This window comes from Podarcis pityusensis (assembly GCF_964106645.2).
Source record: "Podarcis pityusensis genome assembly, chromosome: 11".
In the NCBI taxonomy this organism is placed as follows: Eukaryota; Metazoa; Chordata; class Lepidosauria; order Squamata; family Lacertidae; genus Podarcis; species Podarcis pityusensis.
In genome coordinates this window covers 33,693,005-33,713,725 of record NC_138036.1, presented here as the reverse complement: position 1 = coordinate 33,713,725, position 20,721 = coordinate 33,693,005, and the positions used below count along the sequence as shown (strand labels likewise).

Here is a 20,721-nt window from a genome sequence, read left to right as displayed (position 1 = left end):
TCCTCAAGAGAAAAATGACTGAGTCTCTAAGGCCACTTGATTTTGCCTGAGACAATGAATGAAGCCCAATCTTACTGGTTTTAGCAGCCAATACACAAGGGCCACCACAAAGTAGACTTGAATGTGTGCTGGATTGTGGCCCAGTATTTTAAAACCATACGATTTCCTGTAATTTATTAGAAAAACAAGGTTATCTGTTTCCATAACTGATCTAGTAAGTCTGTCTCAGAAATTTTACTGTATTGGTTAAAAGCCATTTTCTGATCCTTTTGATTGACAGAAAATTTAGCCCTCTATTCTACCAATTTCCCTAATATATGCTCATTTTGCTAGAACAACCAGTGCCCCCCAATAACAATTTTCAACTACAGCTCTTTTAATATGTGTCTATAGATAAGCAATTATATCCTTTAGGCTACAATTCTAAACACACTCAGTAATAAACCCCATAGGACACTGAAGGGTTTACTTCTGAGAAATTATTAATAGAATTGCTATTTGATTGTGAATTAATATAATGCAGGATCTTTAAATTTTTCCTTTAAGCTGCAATCCTATATTTACTTACCTGGGAGTAAGCCCTATTAAAGTCTGTGGGAATAGGCCTATATTGAACTATACTGTAATAAAGTTTGGTTTATTTTTTAAAGTTTTTGCTATATCCTTTCTGTCTGAGCTGGATATAAGAAAATTATTTGGCCATAATCCAGTGCAGAACCAAGTGACACTAGTTCATTGTTCAATGGCAATCATAATGTTTAAATTAAACCCACTAAAATTTTTAATATATTGAATTTTAAAACAATTTTTAATAAAATTCAGCTGAATAAAGGCATGCAGTGCAATTGTGTATATGTCTACTCAAAACCTAGCACCACAGACTTTTGAGGTTCCTGCTACCAGGTAAACTGCAGCAGTTTTTAGGCCAGGACTGTAACACAAATTTTGCAATGTAACATAATCGTTTAAATAATTTGGTTTCTTGGCTTCTATGTTTAATATCATTACACTTAGGTTTTTCATCATATTAATATAGAAATCCAAGTTTCTTATTAAATTTTGTAGTGCTCACTTTAAACCAAAGGGGTATGTTATTTTTTAAAAATATTTATTAAAATGGGAAAATCTTGTATTTTATCAGAAATGTCATAAACTGCTGTAGGTCAGCCCTTTGATGTTAATGTTGTTCCTTCTTTTTATTCAAAATTATGTGAATGCTTTTGTTCTAAAACAGTAATTCTATACTATATCCAACTTATATGGTATTTTTCAATAAATAAATAACGCACATAGCTTTATTACAGTCCATAGACCCAAAATAAACAGTACATCAATAGTATATATAAATCCCAGAATCTACAGTAGCCCTGCTCTCTTTGGTTAGATTAGTTGTTGTTGTTTTAAAAAATGATTTACATGGTACATTGCAATATTTGGGTAATACGAACAGGACAGTAGCATACGTTTTCTATTTAGTTCTTCTGCTTTGTTTAAAAACATAAAATGAAAATGTTCTGTATGTTGAAACAGTGCCAGTTCCCATCGCTAACTTGGTCCATAAAAGTAGCAGGGGTGGAGGGGAGCGAAATCCTTTATCTAAACTCTAACTGTATCTGCTAAATATTTGCTAACTGCCCTAAAACTGAAGTGCGAGGGGGGGGGGGCAGGAATCCCAAAGGCAAAGTAACAATGAATACAAACAATACTGGTCAGCTGCATTTGTTGCATGTTCTTTGAATGAAAACTAATTTATCACTTCTGAAATAAAAAGCTGTTTATTCCTGTGTTCCACTGTCTCTAAAAAATCTTTACAATGTATCCGCTGAAGGGAAAAAAGTGAGAAACTGTACCGCTATTAGCATATGAATAGTTGACACATGAAATTGGTTGTACAATAACAGAAGGACATTTGCCGTTGGTGTGTGCACATAGACAAAGCAGCCATTTTGGGGGGGAAATGGTGTTGGGGTTAACTCTTTGCCTGTCTGTCTGGTTTCACACTATTGCTTTGATAAGGATAGCCTTGGAGAAGGCATCAAAACACTGGGAATATATGTGTGTATCTTTCTATCTACACATACAAATACACACACAGCTTAAGTAAAAAAACAAGACGAAAAGGCAAACTGCTGCATTATTTCTCCACATATAAAGGGGGGGGGGGAGGAAATGTGAGAAAGGAGAAGAGAAAGCTCTATATAACTGCATCTGTGCATTTGCATTTCTGTACCTCCCAACTCCCAAGTGTGGAGAGGAGGGCAAAGTCAGCTCATGTGGAGAGTGTCCAGGAATGAAACATTGCCCTGCCTGCACACACTTTTTATTTCATGACAACAACATTGTGGTCCTTGGGTCAGATGTGTGAAACTATTTCTCAAAGAAGCTGCATACATAATTGAGGCCCGATGACGGGTTCTCAGTGAAAGTTGCCAGGCTACATTCATTTAAAAAGCAGAGCCATTTGTTATCAAATTTAAATTAACTCTCTTCACACTGAAGCTGAAAGCAGCCTTTTTTTTATTAAAAGAAAACCTGGAGAGAGACTGTGAGCAGTAAATAATTCTCCCCCACAACCAGCACCCCTATTCCAATAACAGGTGATGCCCTTAATTGGACTTTAAAAACAACAATCTAAGAATATTGATTTCTGGTAGCATGATTCTGATGTCACTTGGAGACAGTTCATCACATTTAAATTCCAATCTAATTTAACCAGGTAAAACAGGATTAACAACTTAGCCTTCGCAAAGTATAAATATCTCAAGGTGCTGTGATTGTCTCTGAATTAAACGTGTTAGCTGTATATTATTCCACAGGTATATAAAGAGAGTGTGAAAGAGAACATTCACAAAGGCTAGGATGCTAACAGAGCGATTCTAATATGATGCTCAGGTTGATGAGATTTCATGACAGAGGAATCTGCCACTTCTTCAGCCCTCCTGACTTACTCCAGCCACAGAAGGTAGCAATGGAAGTCTTTGTCTAGCTCCCACCCCCTTCCAGTGACACCGATGGGGTAGGGATGGCTGCTGTAGCTCTAAGGCCAGTGTGGCTCATCACCATTTTCAGGACCATATCAAAGGAGCTTTGGATCCTATGGAACCAAGGCTCCCCACAACACATCCCTAGAGCACCACTTTGCACCCCAGCACCCACTGAGTACCATGAGCAGTACAGTGATGATAATGGATCCTTTCAGGGGAGAGCCCTTTGCTGGGCCTCCTTTTCCACCTGTGGACCACTAGGGAGAGCGAGCTTCACAGCACCCAGCAGCCCCTCAGCTGCCCTCCTTGGGAGCTTAGGGTTGTTCTCTTAGGCTGCTTACATACCTAGAGGTAAGTTTATTGAACTCAATGAGACTTACTTCTAAGTAGACATGTATAGCCAGTTGCTCCTCTCTTCACATGAGGAGGGTGATTTCTGCCCGTTCTTCCAGCATCTGAAACACCCCTACACCATTTCCAAGCACCACCAATGTTGCAAGAAGGACATAAAATGGCTTGGGGGTGGGGGGGTTAAGGAAGTCCTGTCCTCTTCTGTGACTGTGAAGTCTGTTGCATTCACCAAATGATTTTTTTCCACTGTGTATGGGCTACTTTTATTCATTTTAGAAAAAGGAACCTCATGCACAGCAATCTGTGGTTTTAACCTTGGAGAATTCTTTTATATTATTTGTCTTTGTTTACATAGATGCCCATATTGAACTTACCTGTTATACAAAAGTAGTAGATTCTTGATGATAAGTTGTGTTCATTCTAATAAATTCTAGGATATGTCTTTTGAACCATAGCCTGAGGCTGTAGTCTTATACATCTTATACACTGCTATCTGGAAGTACATCCTGATTTTTCTTCTGAATGGGCATGTATAGGATTGTGGTTTAGAACACTGGATGTAGACATAGGTAAGAAATTGCATGCCATGGCACATGTGTCGGCATAGGTAAGGACGGAAAAGTTTTGAATATTTCAACAATTGATTATTATTACAGAATATAAAAGGTTTAAAAGAATCAAGAGATGCATAGAACCATAAAATCACGTGTTCACACTTACTCATAAGTATGCAAATATGCATGTGGCATCAACTAAGCTCAAATTCAGTCCCAGGACGCAAGCATTCAAATGTGCTACAAAAGCAGACTCTGATATTTATATGCACCCAACAACTGTGAACAGGGTCTTAACTTTGCCAATGCTACAAAATGGGTACAGTACATTTTCAATGATAGAGTGCCAGCATGGGTTAGCTGTCTTTGTCACATGGGAAGCCTTCAAGAGTCCTTGGGAGACAGTAAGCTCACTGAGCTATTCCTGAAGAAAGAGCTGAAAGATTAGGATCAGCACCCAAGAGAAAAAGGCTCATGAGAAGGGGCTTAAGGCAGCAAGTCATTTCCACAACCGAGATCTGAACCCATCTACTCAGACTTCAGTCATCAGTGTCAGATCTGAAAACTGTCACATATGCAAAGCCCATACATACATACATACATACATACATACATATGCACTCTGAAAGTATTCCTTGTAAGGTGTCCATGCTTCTTTAGTGTTCCATTTAACTAAATCAAAATCTATGAGTAATTGACCACTCAGCCCTAAACACCTCAAACATAGCTATAGTTCCCACTGAGTTCCACTGGGTTTTACCTCCCAATGCTACCTGAAGTTCATTAAAAATATTTTTTTCTAAATTGCTGATTATGCAATAAAATGGTCAGATAAGTTACATGGTGCTCTAGAGACATAGATATTAAAATTCTTAACAGTATTATGTGTGTGTTTTTTGTGTATCCTTACCTGAAGAACGGGATGTGGGTGGCGCTGTGGGTTAAACCACAGAGCCTAGGACTTGCCGATCAGAAGGTCGGTGGTTCGAATCCCCGCGACGAGATGAGCTCCCGTTGCTCGGTCCCTGCTCCTGCCAACCTAGCAGTTTGAAAGCATGTCAAAGTGCAAGTAGATAAATAGGTACCACTCTGGTGGGAAGGTAAACGGCGTTTCCGTGCGCTGCTCTGGTTCGCCAGAAGCGGCTTAGTCATGCTGGCCACATGACCCGGAAGCTGTACACCGGCTTCCTTGGCCAATAAAGCGAGATGAGCGCCGCAACCCCAGTCGGCCACAACTGGACCTAATGGTCAGGGGTCCTTTACCTGAAGAAAGTTATACATGTTCCTTCACAAAAGATAAGCACAATCTTGGGAAAAACTAGTCACTACTCAGACTGGAAGCAACGGAATGATAATGAACATTTCTATGGATTTCAACTGGCTGTCCTGATGGATATCAACAGGGAAGTCCATGCTTTACATGCAGAAGGTTACTGGTTCCAGTGCTATTTTTCTAGAAAGAGAGGTGCTGGAACTCACCATGAACACCTCCCTTGTTCTCCTCTAATGGCAATGGGGCCCACCTGAGAGGTGCCAGAACTGAGTTCCAGTGAGTTCCGGCTAAAAAATCCCCTGCCTGGTTCCACCCTTGGTGTCTCTTGGTAGGGCTGGAGAAAGATTTCTGCCTGAATCTCTGGAGAGCCGCTGCCACTTAGTGTTGGACTAGTGTTCGAATGGACCTACATAGGGTCAAAATGGAAGTGACATTAAACAGGAGGCTGGCTGTTTAATGAGGCTTTCATTTACTAAATTGTCGCTCTAAGGGCAAAATCTGGATTGGGACTACAGCATGGGGAGAGATTAATGCAAACCTTTGCCCCTACCACAGTTTTGATTTGAGAAACTACTGCTTTATATGTTTAGAACTGTGTTCTAATGAGAAAGCTCTATGATCTTTATTTACAGCTTTATTCATATAAATCAAATATCTAGCATCTCCTATATTTTAGTATGCAGTCCTTCTTCATATTTAGATGAAGCTTTATCAGAAACAAATGAAACCTGTTATAAGAGTTGACACAATCAAGAGTGACCTAAATTTTGCATTTTGTCTAATCTTTGTTTCAAAAAAGGCCACATAATTTTAATTCAAGGTAGCTAAATTCCAAACACATTTCCTTCATCTGGAGTTACTTGTAAGTCATTTATTTAGGGCTGCTATGAGATGTTGGCTGTAACAATCCTTTTTCTTGCCTTTGGTAATAACAAGGGGAGGGGCAATCCACTGGGAAGTTCTCACAAGGATGCCCTATGGAAATGAAGGGGGCTTGTATCCCATTCATTTCATTGGGTCTCGTACAGGAGAACTCCCCAGTGGACTGCATCCATAGAAAAAAGGTTAATTGCCACTTTCAATTTACAATGTGCTTGGCACCTAGATTCTGGACCTATTAATTCGCTTAGCAAGATCTGAACTTGACTGACCTAATGGACCATACATGCTCTCTCAACTTGCATTATTAAATATTGTTTAATAATTATATATACTGACACTGATCTCATTGGAGTACATCTCACCATTTTCAGTCTGTTTGCAGATGTACACATTAATAAATGAAATAATATATGCAAAGATTAGCTTTAATTAAAATATATATCAAATCTAAGCAAGAACAATGCAATTATACACACACACATCAAATGCACATCCTCTCAACACTGCATATTAGTTTAAACCCACAGCCATTTGCTTATTTAAAGCTCTTAGCAGCTAACAATACTACAAGCCTAGCAAATCCTACCAGGCACTCTTTCAGAATCTTTATTTACTAGTGGAAGTAATGTACCTTACTTGTGTATCCATGACAACAGTGTAACATGCCAGAGCAATACTAGAGTTTTCCTTGCAACTGCAATATGAGATTAAAAGTAAGAGGCTAAATCTTATTAAATAGCAGAAGCTTTTCAAAAGATAAAACATAAAGTTTATGGGAGCATATGATAGTTGTTCATCATAATATATTTGTGCCATTTTCTTTCTTCTGTTAGGTCTGGCCCATTGATCGTAAACAGCACTGAATAGTGTGTGCAATGCATGCCAGCAAAGATACAATTTAGCAATTCCTACCTTAGATTTTTGCAGCAGGAAAAGGTAGTTTCACAAAGTTAAAGGTGAATTGTTTACAATACAGGTTTGAAAGAGTATTAACTGGGATCATTCTGCAGTTTGTTGCTGTTGTTGAAAGGCTTTATCCAGGCCAAAGTTTATTTCATTATCGTACCAAATACTTTGATTAAAAGTTGTTTTTGAGCCAATGGATTAGTCCATATTTTTGCCTTGCTCTATTTATAAATTCTTTTGTGCTGTCTACAAATTTGTCTTGGCTGTGTCACTGATATTAAGTGATATACATACAACTTGAGTTCACCATATGAAGGTATATGTGGCAAAATGCGTTTAAATGAAATAGAAAATTCATCATGAATGAAGTCTCAAGATTTAGTAACATGGCTTTAGAAAATTTAATTATTTTCACTACATTACTCTAAAGCAGGAATAAACAGCATGAGGCCCTCCAGATATTTCTGGATTATCATTCCAATCCTTCTTGGCCATTGCAAATATTGGTGGATTTGATGGGAGCTGGAGTCGAATCTAGAAGGCACCATGTTGACTACCTTTGAAGGTGACCCGGAAACTGCAATTAATCCAGAATGCGGCAGCTAGACTGGTGACTGGGAGTGGCCGCCGGGACCACATAACATCGGTCCTGAGAGATCTGCATTGGCTCCCAGTACGTTTCCAAGCACAATTTAAAGTGTTGGTGCTGACCTTTAAAGTCCTAAACAGCCTCGGTCCTGTATACCTGAAGAAGCGTCTCCACCCCCATCGTTCAGCCGGGACACTGAGATCCAGCACCGAGGGCCTTCTGGTGGTTCCCTCATTGCGAGGAGTGAGGTTACAGGGAACCAGACAGAGGGCCTTCTCGGTAGTGGCGCCTGCCCTGTGGAATGCCCTCCCTTCAGATGTGAAGGAAATAAGCAGCTATCTTCTCTTTAAAAGACATCTGAAGGCAGCCTTGTTTAGGGAAGTTTTTAATATTTGATGCTGTATTGTTTTTAACACTTGATTGGAAACCACCCAGAGTGCCTGGGGAAACTCAGCAAAATGGGCGGGGTATAAATAATAAATTATTATTATTATTATTATTATTATTATTATTATTATTATTATTATTACCTGTCAGGGGTGCTTCCCAGCCAAAGGAATGCACACGGCAGATAGTTAAGTATTTATTTTCAAACAGTTGCTTGTACAGCTCTGGATATCTACGTACATCAATCTAATGGCTTGGCAGCTATTCCCAAGTCTGCATCCTATGGAGCACTTGCAGCAACAGGTGACCGTTCCCCTGCCAGCAGTTTATATACCTTCCCCCGATGGGCTGTGTGCATGCAGCCAGAGACTGTGCCTGTGCAGAAACTTCCTTCCTCCTTTTCAATTCCATCCAGGTTCTGGGGGACAGTGGTGCAAGAGAGGGTGGCACTTCACCTGCCTGACCTGCTTCTTCTGATTCATCCTGTGCTCCACCCTGCAGCTCTGAAGCTTCCCCTGCCTCTGATTCTTGACTTCTGGCTGCTGCAGATCCCCACAAACCACTGCCCCACTTCAGACTCCAACCCCACTTCCCCCGGTGCACACTCATCAGCGTCCTGCTGACACTACCTCTGCTGTAAACAACTCTTATTTCCACACTGGTAGATTATAAATTTTTGGTGATATATCTTGAAGCTAATACCTCAGCCCAATTCACTGTAGACAGGATGCTTCCAATAGCTAGCGCTGAAAATTGAGAATGGTCAATAAGGTGCCATATTCTCTTGCCCTTCCAGAAACAGCTATGGCTTATATGTCTGCAACCATGCTTTATACCACTGGTGGCCAAATTTGGCCCTCTAGCTGTTTTGGGACTACAATTCCCATCATCCCTGACCACTGGTCCTGTTAGCTAGGGATGATGGGAGTTGTAGTCCAAAAACAGCTGGAGGGCCAAGTTTGGCCACCACTGCTTTATATTAACCAGAGTCCCTACTGTAGCCAGATTTGGAAACCCGTGTTCTGTGACTTGCTCCTGAAGTCTTAATGATAGTTAGACTTCAGTATTGTTATGTCAGAACCAGATATTTAAGTTACAGTGGATGGTCTGGGGCAAATTTGTTGGAGTTCTTTCCCACATAAATGTAGGGTACACTTAGACTCCTTTGACATCAGAGACTGAACTCCTATGATTCTGTTTCTCTAGCCACCATTAATGTATAACCTTCCATTTCCAGATTTGGGGGTTTGTTTGTTTTTTAAAAAAGTGTTCATTCTTCAGAGCAACTCAATTGTAAAATTGTTAATTAAAGTTAGAGCTAAATAGGTACAGAGAATGTACGAAACGGCTTAGTCTTATTTCAAGTCATTAAGATGAGAAATTACTGTACCAAATATTTTGAGAAAGGAGAAAGAGAAAAACACAGCATCAAGATAGTGTGTGTGTGTGTACTTGTGTGTGTGATTACTCTCAGTTTTATGCAGTATTGGAGCTGCTACCTCCCCACTAGTATCTGTATGGGTCATTGAGGGGGAATTAGACTCCCATACAGCCACTGTTCCCCTGCTTGTAGGCACCGAAAGCAAGCACAGTGAGGTCACAAAAGGCAGGGGTGTTTTTCCTCTGTGTCACATCATTCTGGATTCTTTAGTCATTAGTTTACCAGAGTTTTGTTCCTAAGGTTAAAAGTTAAAGCAGAAACTTGGGACATCTTCTCATTACATCACATGTACATATTCAGACAGTAAAAAGTTATACCTCTGCTCTCATTCTCAGCTTAAGAAGGTAGCCTTACTCCAGTCCCTCGTTTCAGATGCCTCACTTTTCTTGCAAAGCTAGCAGTAAATCTGCTTCCACATTCACAAAGTCAGCTCCAAAGTTGGTTCTTAAGTCAGCTTGCAGAAACACACATCTGAGGAGATGGCATATAGCTCTGTCTGAAGGGAGAAATTTTTAAGCATTTTAAACAGTGGAGCTCCACTTCCGGCACTTTGCATTATGTATTTATTGAAATATTTGCACCATGCTTTTCTGTTCACATATGGGACCTCTGTGGCAACTCACAATCAGCACTTAACAGAATAGCAGTAAGAGAGCAGTTAGTGAAATAATGCAGAGATGCAGAACAGCAGATGAAACACATCAACTGGCAAAAAAAAAAAAAGGTTTTAAAAAGTGAGAAATAACTTAACTATAACACATAACAAAACATTCCAGAACAGGAAACATCTCACTTAATTTATTGTTTTGATATGGATAGTGTGTGAATGAGCAAATGAATAGATAACATGCTCTTCGACTTTAATACATCTTTGTGTCATATTATCATTAGAACAGAAATTAATATTCCCCATGGTACTCTCCTGCTTATAAACATGATATGGATTGTTGTATGCATTTAAGTCTCCTTGCTTTCAGGACCAGCCCTACCATTAGACAGAGGGAGGCAGCTGCCTCAGACAGGAACAGTGGGCGGTGTTAGAGGGCAGAGTTGTGTGGGGCATATGTGCCCTGCCCTAAGCTAGTCACTGATCTCAAGTATACTGCCCTATTTACAGTGTTGAAATAAGATTCAGCTATTCGTCCAGTTGGCTTTTGTACATGAAATGGGGAGAAGTGCCATCTTTTTTTATTTTTTTTATTTTTTGCCCTAGGTGGTAGAGTGTATTGGGCCAGCCCTGCATTCTTTTATTTATTTAAATTGCTCTGTATTATAAATACCACAATATACTCTACCTAGGGTCCCTGGAGCAGGCCTGGCTGCAGCAACAGCACAGATGACAAAAAAAAAGCACTCTTTAGAAATTCAGAAACTGGAGCAGTTTGGAAACTTTTCATTATTTCTACTGAAGAACATTTGTTTATTGATGTTGCCGCTCTGTCACTTTCTAAACTTTCAATCAGAACTACCAGCTCAAAAAAACCTCCACATTATATTTTATTTAACGGATGGCTTATCTTAATTATAATGGCTATCAAACCATGATCCAGGGATCTCTTGTGCTTTGTGGTATGCTTGGCTAAGTAGAAGCTTCACACTTTTCTCCTTATTTTCAACTTACATTGGGGGCTTAAATTACAATATAATTTTTGTATGTTGCATAATGCTTCATATTGGTTGGGAATTTTAAAAAAAAAGGAAAAAAGATGAGGTAATCCAGTCAACTAAAAGACACTCGTATTTAATGCATTGCTTCTCCAACATCTTTAGATAGATGCACGTTTGTTTTCATGTCATCTAATCTATCATATAGGGACGCGGGTGGCGCTGTGGGTAAAACCTCAGCGCCTAGGACTTGCCGATCGCATGGTCGGCGGTTCGAATCCCCGCGGCGGGGTGCGCTCCCATCGTTCGGTCCCAGCGCCTGCCAACCTAGCAGTTTGAAAGCACCTTCGGGTGCAAGTAGATAAATAGGGACCGCTTACCAGCGGGAAGGTAAACAGCGTTCCGGGTGCTGCTCTGGCTCGCCAGATGCAGCTTGTCACGCTGGCCACGTGACCCAGAAGTGTCTGCGGACAGTGCTGGCTCCCGGCCTATAGAGTGAGATGAGCGCACTATAGAGTGAGATGAGTGCACCCTAGAGTCTGGCAAGACTGGCCCGTACGGGCAAGGGTACCTTTACCCTTACCTAATCTATCATATATGTCACAACTCTGCAGTGAAAACTGGCCACAGTCTCTAGATGCAGCAAATACATGAGTGTTGAAATACATACGTGTTGTCCACCCATACATATGTTGTCCAAAGATGGATAATAATAAGTGGAGAGACAATACAGTTTTCCTTCCAAACTCTCTCTCTCTCTCTCTCTCTATCTATATATATATATATATAATTATTTGAAGGGTAACTGAAACCTAGAGGAGCCCAGTTTAGGAATTACAATTTTATGGTGATTAAAAAAACAACAACACACGTCTCTTTAAGACTGGAACATCATTGAAGATTCATTCTCAATTATAACACATATTTTACTAGAGTTATCTCCCCCAACATAAAACAGAGTGAACTTTATAACACACTGTCAAGGCTGCCTCAGGTCTCAGCTCACAAAAGACCAACGCCAATCTCTTCTTATATACAAAAGTGTTTATTGCAGTTCATTGTTTGCTTCATATCCGAGGCGCGCAGCCCCACGTCTGTACGCTTAGACCGTTGAAGTCCCCTCTGAGTCAGTCCCTCCCCTGCACCAGTTTAAGAGCCTTGCGCTGCTCCACCTCTTTCTCTCTTTCCTTTTCCTCAGGGTCTTCCTGCCCGCTGGGGTTTCGCCCCTCCTGGATTCCCCTGACGCGCTATCCCCCGACTGCTCTTCCCCCCTCCTGCGGGCTTTAGGACCTGGCTCTTCTTGCGGGCTCCCTGTACTTCCGCGCGCCTCTACATTTGAACTTGGCGCGCGCGCCCAACCTCTAACTTTCCTTTTGACAGTTACACTACTCCCTTCACTACTCCCCTCCCCTTCCGGGAGGGTGGCTTGCTCCGACCTCCCTCCCTTCTCTGCTGCCGGAGCTGCTTCCCCTGATACACTGGAACCTTCACCCCCTTCGCTGCACTCTGGCGGGGAGGCTGGCCCTGACGCCCAGCTGCCACTTTGGGATCCCCCGCTGGCCCCCTGTTCCTGACACGTCCCCCCTGGGGCTCCCCTGGCCTTGACCACTGGCGCCCCCTTCTGGGAATCCTCTGATTCGCTGGAAAGACTCATGGAATCTCTAGAGTCATTGTCATCCTCTTCCTCGCTGTCCTGGGATTCATCCCCATCGCTCTCCATCTCCTCCCTACCCTGTGCCTCTGTCCCTGAACCCCTGACACACACATACACACATAGCCAGCTCAATACATTTAGCTCCCTGAGACACACCACAAGATAGGGATGGACAGATCCATCAATTTCATTTTGTCTCATTTTTTGAAATATTAAGTTAACTTCACCACATTTCCACATCAGTTTGTGATGTTTTTTTTAAGTCCTCAGGAAAAAATCACCAGCATTTCTGTGCACATTTCTCTTAATATACACTTTCCAGCTAGTCATAATGCATTTGTACATGTTATTTTCATGAATTTGTGCATTTTTATGCAAACTTTCCCAGTAACACAGAATGGAGACCTGTAACACAGAAAGTGTAAATTTCAAAGGAAAGCTATGTTTTGGTTCACACATTATTTGGTTTTGCATGAGGAACAGCCTTCAAAACTAGGTTAACCACATAGTATTTATTTGTGGTGGGGCACAGACTGTCTGGCACCAGGTTATTTCAGGTTCAGATGATCATGTTAATGATGGTGTGAAGGCTTGCACCCCATAGCCTTATGTAGTGGGGTGGGGTGTCACAAGCATTGTGTTGCATGAACTGGCGTACTTCTCATCCACAAACATCTCTCCCAAGAGCCAGAAATCACATTACCAATTGTCAGCTTGATTTTCTATGATGGCGGGTGCAGAGGTTTCTGCTCAACCTTGCACCAGATCTAACAGCAGTCTAGTCAACACAAGAGGTCCAAAGGAAGAAGACTTGGCACATACTACAGATTGCAGCAAATCATATGCATATGTAATATAATATGGGCATGTTTTTATGCACACACACACACACACACACACACAGAGTATCTTATTCTTCCTAACACAATATTGTTTACTTGGCTTTGCTATGGGGTGAGAATTATTATTATTATTATTATTATTATTATTATTATTATTATTCTCCTCCTCACCTCAGACTACCCCTTTCACTCACTGCATTAACATGAGCGTTTATCCTGGCAAACAGCACAAGAAGATCAATACAATATTACAATAACTGGTTCTTTATTTTCTTATTCATTTTCCAATGCTTAATTAGAAGGATTGTCTGATGGTGTGTGTTTTTTCCCTTGCCTTTTTCTGTTTTCTTCTCTCTCTGTCTTTCTGCCTCTCTCATTCCTCCTCTCTTCGACTTTGTCCTCTCCTTGTTCTCTCTACCCCCACTTTTGGCCTCCCTGCTTATTTGAGCCTCTCTCTGTATGGTGTTGTGATTTAAAAATATGAATCCAAATCTGAATCCTGGTTGGACATGTAAAGGGCTCATGAAAATCCAAAACTTTTACGGCAATAAACATTTAGGGAGGTATTGAAATTACAATGGTTGTGAAGCAAAGGGGAAAGGGAAACGCTGACAAATTAAATGAGAATAAAATAATATGGACATGATAAGTTGGTTAAACTAATTTTATTGACTGACAAGGTTGAAAAATAAAATAAAATTTAAAGATACACTGCTAGATAAAAGGACAAGTTGACTACTTTTATTTATTTCATTTATGCATCACTATCCATAAAATAACTGAATAACACCTCTGACCTTCATGAGTGTTGGCCACATTGTGCACACAAACCACTTCAAATGTGATGGCATATTTGTATTCGACTAAATTTCCAAACAACGAATAAACTTGCACAGATTTTGTCTTAGTTTGCTCAGTATTCAGAAGGTTGCCATCTTTGATACCAGTGCTGAGTTGATAGTTTACTTGCTATTCAATGTAGTACCTAGCTTTATCAGAAAGATCAGTGGAGTTCTTCACACCTACCTGAAAAAAATAAATAGAACAGATATTGGATTTGTTTTGTTTTGTTTTCTTCAATATACAAAGTAGGTAAGCAGAACCAAAGATAACACCTTGTGCATGGATCATATCTTAGACCTATGTGGAAAACGAATTGTATGTTTCATGGACATTTGTCTTAAACAAAAGGTTAAGTTCTAACTACTTTTTTTTTTTTAACAGATGGAGCTTCTTCAGGTCTGCAGAAGTTTGACTCTACTGAATGGAACAACATTTTCTGCTGCTGGGGCTAGATTTTGGTTCAAGTATACTGGAAAAAAACAACAAGCAAACCAGTGTTTGTGTGGATTTAGATATTCATTGGGAAAGCAAACAAATAAATCTGGATGGCAGTCAAAACAAAATATGCTTTAATCCAGGAACTTGTATGTGTAGTACTGTGTGAAAATATCTGTCTTCACCTTCCTGACAAGCAGATGGCCCAGGGCGAGATCGGGCACCAGCATCAGTGGCCTACTTAAGAGGGGGAGAGAATATTGCATCTAGTCTCCCATAAGCCTCCCCCCCTCAAAAAAAAAGATAGTTGGTGCTTTCAAAGTATATGGGTCCAACCATCTCCCTGGGACTATTTCACAGCCCTTATTCAAAGTGTTGGTGCTGACCTTTAAAGCCCTCAATGGCCTCAGCACAGTATACCTGAAGAAGTATCTCCATTCCCATCGTTCAGCCCAGATACTGAGGTCCAGCTCCGAGGGCCTTCTGGCGGTTCCCTCCCTGAGAGTTTACAGGGAACCAGGCAGAGGGCCTTCTCAGTAGTGGTGCCCGCCCTGTAGAACACCCTCCCATCAGATGTCAAGGAAATAAACAATTACCTAACTTTTAGAAGACATCTGAAGGCAGCCCTGTTTAGGGAAGTTTTTAATGTTTGATGTTTTATTGCTGCTTTATTATTATTAATAATATTCTGTTGGGAGCTGCCCAGCCAGTTGGGTGGGGTATATATTATATTATTATTATTATTATTATTATTATTATTATTATTACTACTACTATTATTATTATTATTAAACAAGAACTGATCAGGAAGCTGTCTTGTTACCAAGTCAGCCCATTGGTCCATCTAGCTTACTACTATCCAAATTTAAACTGATACAACTCTAAACAGATACAAAAGGCTCCAGCTTCCAGGTGCATAGAATGGGGGACAGGGGACCGTAGACCCGGGAGCACAATTTTGAGGGGGCGCGAACCAGGTGCCCCCACGCAGGAATCCCCATCCTACCCGGCCTGCTGCTGGGGGTCTTGACTTAATTGTTTTCATTTCAATCAGTATTTCCAGATACTATTCGTAGGGCATTTGGTCTGCATGCCTTCTCACATGCACACATGCTCAAACTACAAATAGAACTGTTTTGGTGTGGGTTGCAACAAACATATTGTGCATCTTTTCTGCCCTGTTTAGATTGGGCTCCTTTTTGAACTTGAAACACTAGCTATAATCATGTTCAAAGAAAGCCCTCCCTCTGCTCAAAATAAAGGAGTGGAAATCATCTTATAAAGACAGCATCACATGAGAACCAGGCTTGACTCCTATGTCAACGTGCTGAGGATCAAAATACAAGACTGCATCCATGTTTGCGAACGACATAAGCATCTGAAGGCAAGCACAATTGTCCTCATTATGCAGCCTCCCAGCCGTCCCCTATGCTGATGCCTGATATCTCACCATATTTTCATATTCAAACAAAACACTTGGGGAGGCGTGGGGGGAGTGCTTGCCCATTGCACGAGCATCCACAGATGAGAGCGCGATTGAGAAATGTGCCTTATTCTGCACCCATTGCAGCCAATCCCACTGCTCAAAGCAATAACTTAGAGGGAATGAACAAATATGTTTCGAGGAGATGGAATTTGTTTCATTAGCAATGTTTACATTAAATTAAATTTTAGCAAGAGGAGTCATTTGCAATATTGGCATCCCTGTTTTTTAAAAAAGAAAACTGCCTGGAACACGTGGAAATTGTCAACCAACCGGAAAGCTACTTTTCATATTTTGTTATGCAGCATTTTTTAAAAAAGTAAAATAAAATAATGGACTAAATTTTATTCTGAAATGGAGTGAAAAATACAGTCAGCAAAAACAGATTCACACACAAGACAATATAAGAGGATCACAAAATGAAGAAAGGAAGACATCAGTTACAACCATCCATAGTATGCCATGCTTGGGAGAGAAACAGCTCACCAAATACGGGTTGTGGTCAACTAAGTTTCACTCAGAGTAAGCCCATTGAAATAAATAGGCTGCAATTAGTCCATTAATTGCAATGGGCTCTATTCTGAGTAAGACCAATGTGGGTTATAACCTTGTATCATATAAGGGAGTGAAAGATCATGATAATTAATATTGTTGTGCAGTGCTTTATTAATTTGAGAACTTTTTTTAGAAAATGCCATTGCAATGCACTTCATCCCAAATATTCTTTCTGCCTTCTGCTTGTAGTGATCTTCATATTTTTGTTATGCTTTATTATTATTTCTAGGAGTCATTATATAATATCTCCTTGCCTTATTTTTATGTGCTATAATCTTTTTGTTAAAATGTAAGGCTACATTTGAAAAATTAGAGAAAAGCTGGGTTTTTTAATTAAATAAATCAAATTTCAAATATAATTAGTTTATTAGATTATTTGTCTGTGGTTGCCCATTCTTTTATTTTCTTTCTGAAACAAACTTCATACTGTAGCAATAACTGTACAGATTCCAGTGAAGATGTAGAGTTATATTAAAGAAACTTTGATTACAAAACACATGAACTTGGTGAGTGCATATTTGATTAAAGAAAACTGGACCATTGGGATTGCTAATTAGGAACACAGGTAGTTGCCATCTACTCAGTCAGGCCCTAAATGATCCCTTGTGGGTTGTGTCAGCAAAGCTGGAGTTCCTCCAAAGGTGCTAGTGCCCTGGCAGCTGACCTGACGGTGCTACATGCTGGGGATCCTATTTTCAGTTCATTGAGCTATATGGTAGAGGAAAGATAGGATAGAAATATAATAACATTAATCCATAGGCAATCAAGGGATGGCCTATGGTCTGACTATAGGAGCACAAAGCCAGCTGCTGGCATTTAGGTCTTCTAAACCAGGGTTTTCCAACCTTGAGTCTCCAGCTGTTTTCAGACTACAAATCCCATCATCGCTGACCCCTGGGTCTTGCTAGCTAGAGATGATGGGAGTTGTAGTCAGAAAACAGCTGAAGTTCTGAGGTTGGGAAACACTGTTCTAAACTACTGGGGGCCACACTGTGTATTTGCATGGGCAAATTTGTTCTTTAAACTGTGGGTTGTGTTTTGCCACAGAGAAATATATTGTCATAAATTATCAAGTTCCATTATAAAGAAAATGGTTTCCTTTAGCAATAAGGGCTTCACACGTGTGGAGCACATGTACTCAGGATAGCACAGCAGTACTGGAAATGAACTACTTATAAGCGCCATAGTTCCCATTCTGCATCCCCCACAACATGGCAATTTTCAACAACAGGTACACTGTGTGTTTGTCACTCATGGGCCAGCCCAAAGCTATAGTTATAACACCTCTGGACCCCAATGGGCTCTTCAGCAGGCAGGCAGGCAGCAAAGCGCCCTGCCAAAATAGGCTTGGCTCCATGCTGCAAGTATATCTTGCTGTTATTATTGCTCGCACTACACTAAACATTTAATATGCTAGGTGAAGAACGAACCCATGGACAAAACAATGCACATGTGCAAACACTGGTTCACATTCAGCCACTGGAGCATTTGTGACAGCATGCAGTTCACCGCTGCCCAAGGGAGGAGGCTGTCAGCAGTGGCCACGGAGAGGCAACAGAGTGCTCCCTTGCAGCTGCCACTGATGCTGCCGCAGCGCAAGACAAGCGTTGGCTCATCTGTCTTCCTGAGTTTGGCAGGAACAGTGCTGGTGGGGAAAATAGGGACATTCTGGGATCAAATCAGAAGCCAGGATGGCTTTTATAATTCCAGGACTAACCCTGGAAAATAGGGACATTTTGATGGTAGTTTGTCACGTGGTATTTTGTTGTGGGCTGACAGGGTTTTCTTGCTCCAATCAAAGCTGGATTACCAAAGAGGCAGAGAAGGCAGCACACCTTTTAGGGTCCCTGCGACAATGGATTGAAATAAGTACGGTTCATTTTGTGTAATAAAATTGGTTTATTAAAATTATTGGTTGATAGAATCGAAAACGTATTAGGTGATGTTTTGCGAGCTCCCCGCCCCACCCCCACCCCCGCCAAGATTTCAACATGCTAGGGGCCTCCACAGGGTTTAATCCTGTACTATGTACATGGATTCAGTTAATGGGAAGTGTGATGCATCAAATTTGTCATCCATAGCATGCCCCAATTTGGATACATAGTATTTTCACCACTACAACATGGGAATACAGTGGTACCTTGGGTTACATACGCTTCAGGTTACATACGCTTCAGGTTACAGACTCCGCTAACCCAGAAATAGTGCTTCAGGTTAAGAACTTTGCTTCAGGATAAGAACAGAAATCGGGCTCCGGCAGCGCGGTGGCAGCAGGAGGCCCCATTAGCTAAAGTGGTGCTTCAGGTTAAGAACAGTTTCAGGTTAAGTACGGACCTCCGGAACGAATTAAGTACTTAACCCGAGGTACCACTGTAGATAACATTCACTGGAGGCCAGAATGGGCTGTAGTCTTGTCATGAGCTCAAGACTACATCTGTCCATTCCTCTTCTAGTATTTTAGGCTGTAATCCTAACCCCATTTACCTAGGAGAAAGCCCCGTTAAAGTCAAAAGGACTTACTTCTCAATAGACATATAGGATCAGGCTGTTGAAGGCCTTTCAAGCACCTAGATTGATAAGACTGTTTATGCCTTTTCTTAATGGAAGATGTTTTGTATGGGTATGACAATTTGCAAAAGCCATAGGATGCCTCAATATAAGACCTGGCTGCCAAAGCAAAGTATAGCACAAAAATCAGCAAAAAAACCCACCAAACATCTCTTGGATGGTGTATATATAATATTGATTTTCAGTTTAGTAAGAGGACGAAGGGAATTTCAGAAGCATCAAACAGTATCTAATCTGTTTAATGACTGCACTCATTTCCCTTTTGTGCCATTCTTGGGTGTGAGCCAGTCTACAAAGCACTTGCTGTGGGTGCTTTCTGTTATTTTTGTCACACTGCAAGTAGATCAAAGAGTTAACCAAACCTCCCTGCTCTGAAAGGTCATTTCCAAACTAAATGCAGCAATTCAAAGTGGGAAATGGAATGTGTGCCAAGGAGATGTTTAATGAAGTAACATTGGAGCTGTATCCTTTCAAGAACATTTGTGGAATTGTTTGATTGCCGTAGAGTACACAGGAAACAATAAACCTACACAGCGCTAACAGGGTCTCTGATGGTTACATTTTGCTGAAAAGCTGCCAAAGTACTTGGAATTATAAGTACAGCCGAGGCTGAATTATCTCATATGGTAGAAATTTCACCACATATTCTGCATAGCAGAATAGTTGGGGGGAGGGGGGAGAGAATTTATTTTGTGGCTTAAATACTCAAATACAATTAACCTGCCTATTCATGTTGAACATTACACATCTATTTAAATAGCATTAAGCATACTTCTTAGGGTACATTCTCACGATACTATTATCCCACAATATGCTGCTTCCCTGAAGTCTGAACCAAAAATCAGCTCCCGCTACAATTGATGGAGCTTGCTGCGAGCACATACTGCATTTCTTATGAGCTTATGTGAGGTGAGTGAACAGGAAAATGCAGCGTGATGCGTTTCACACACATCACACACTAGGCATTGTGGGTTAGATGCAGAGGATTATGGAGGCAGGCCCAGTTGTAGCGTAGTGAATTAATAAGAATCCTTTCCCTGGAACATGCATGGCTCACTTGCTCAAGCCCTGACAGTTGCCTCTTGGACTGCAAAGAAACAGTGATTCAACAATAACAGCTATGAAACTGATCAAGTAATTTGAGGAAAAAACAGTGTCATTAAATTGCCCTGATATTGTTTCTCTCAATCATTTAGCATGCTTACTTGGGAATAAGTTCTAGTGAATTCATCGGACAAACTTCTGAATAGATATGCACAGGAATTATTATTATTATTATTATTATTATTATTATTATTGTTATTGTTGTTATTATTGTTATTATTGTTATTATTATTATTATTATTACCCCGCCCATCTGACTGGGTTG

At 40.7% G+C, this 20,721-nt stretch overlaps 1 long non-coding RNA gene across 1 annotated transcript; it reads left to right on the top strand.

The window, feature by feature from the left end:
• Window positions 1–3,729: 3,729 nt before the first annotated feature.
• Window positions 3,730–14,857, top strand: LOC308458434. Its single transcript, XR_013977404.1, has 2 exons — window positions 3,730–3,904; window positions 14,693–14,857. It is a non-coding gene; the product is annotated as an uncharacterized lncRNA (long non-coding RNA).
• The last annotated feature ends 5,864 nt before the right edge of the window (window positions 14,858–20,721 follow it).